Here is a 2071-nt window from a genome sequence, read left to right on the forward strand (position 1 = left end):
GAAGCACAGAGAGAAAGATGGGGAGACAGAGGAGGAGTAGAGGAGATTAATGAAAAGTGAAGTGTAATTTGGTGAAAAAGATAAATAATGCAGGCAGAGGCAAATGCATATAGACAGTCACACTCACTACTAATGCTCATGCACAAATGCACCAATTCAGAGAGGTTTTCACACACAGTCAGTCAGTGAATCTGCCATTATCTGACTGCAGTCTGAATCTGCATGAAATTACAATTCAACCTATCCCTTTTCTAAATGCATTTTATTGTTACAAATTTATCCGTGGATAGGTGTCATTTTAAAGAGTTTTTCCTTGTAATGTTTGATCAAAATGTCATAACTGGACCTGCCGTTGAAAACGATAGACTTCTCCAATCATTCAGTCAGCTGAAACCTCATCCCCGCAAACTCGCATTCATCTTCCTCAGATTTTGAGTGCAAAACCCAAGTCCGGTTAACAACCGATAGAACCAAGTCCCCACCCTACATTTTTTCCCATAATGTCTGACACTTGGATGAACATCACAATATGGAAGAAAAGTTTGCATCATTCATTGTTGTTTTCCCGGTTATCACTGTGAAGCTGCTTTAAAACAATCTTTCTAAAGCACTATATCAATTAAAAAAGAGAAAAGATCTGTTGCCATTTCTTTTTTTACTGGGACTTTTAAAATAAAGTTTATATTTTTAAAATAAAAATCTTTATTAACATCTATGGTTCCATGAAAAACTTTTCCAAAGGTTCTTTACCATGGAAAAACTTCTTCAGAATATATTTTTCACATTAAGAAAAAATCTTCTTTTAAGAGCTGTTCACCAAAAGTTGAATTCCAAAAATGGTTCTTCTCGGCATTGTTGCAAAAATCCTCTTTTTGAACCTTTATTTTCAAGTGTTCATTTGCCAAATTGCTTAAAATACTCAAATTCTTTCTCTTGACATATACAATGCGGAATGAATAAAGATAATTTAATGATCTTTAAACCCTATCATACACAGTAGTCCAATGACTCCAGCCCCTCGCTCTTTCTCTACCTCTTCCTCTCTCTCTTTCTGTGGTTTTGTTGTAGTGCTACAGAGCTGATGTTATTGGACCTGACGATTTACCGCCTTGCTTGGAACCGGACTCTCTCCCACACACTTTTACCCCCCACTGCACATGTGTGGGCGAGGAGAGAAAAAAAAAGAGAGAGAGAGAGAGAGAGAGAGAGAGAGAGAGAGAGAGAGAGAGAGAGAGAGAGAGAGAGAGAGAGAGAGAGAGAGAAAACTACTGCAGTTCTTACAACTGTCTACACAGTTTTTTAATCTCACAAGCCCTTTTACACACAGCTCACTCACACCTTAAAACTCTGTTAGGACAGTCCACACATCTGTCATTAATATTGCTTCATGGAATTTTATTTATTAAATCTGAAATGATTAATGAGTATCGTAAAGACACTGCGGCAGCCAATGTGTGCAGCCATGTGCTTGATCTCGCCATTACCTTTAGCCTCCAGATGGTGTATCATCTGTTGATATCACACACGGACATACTTCTCACCCTGCATATCGCCACATCCACCATCAACAGGATGTCAGTGATTCTTACTGAGCTGCGAGGACGGGTTATGTTTATGTGATTATAGAAAATACGCTTTGCCTTGCTCCCAAATAGTCAATATGAAAGACCTAGAAGAGTTGGCAGGAGATCCACAGTCCACGGGCTTGTCAGTACAATTGGACTCCCTCTGGCTTTTACACTGAGGCTGGAGAGATGCTTCTGGTTTGGTGTTGGATATGTGTACACTTTGTAAAAATGGGGCCCTGGGTAAAAGGTGTTTTAACTGTATTTGGACTGCGCATTGCATTGTGTTTTAGGGTTAAAATAAAATGTCCGTAAACATTACATAATTGCTGCATCTGAAACTGCATACTGTATAGTACTACATTTGGTTTGAAACTTACTTCACGACTATTAAAAAGTACACTCCATATGAATGTATGTAGTATGAATGAAATTCGGACATACTACATTAGCCATGTTCTATTCATGCGTCACTGCCATTTAAAAATCCTCTCTTATGGCCTCAA

Source organism: Pimephales promelas, chromosome 1, assembly GCF_988280905.1.
Source record: "Pimephales promelas chromosome 1, fPimPro1.hap1.1, whole genome shotgun sequence".
In the NCBI taxonomy this organism is placed as follows: Eukaryota; Metazoa; Chordata; class Actinopteri; order Cypriniformes; family Leuciscidae; genus Pimephales; species Pimephales promelas.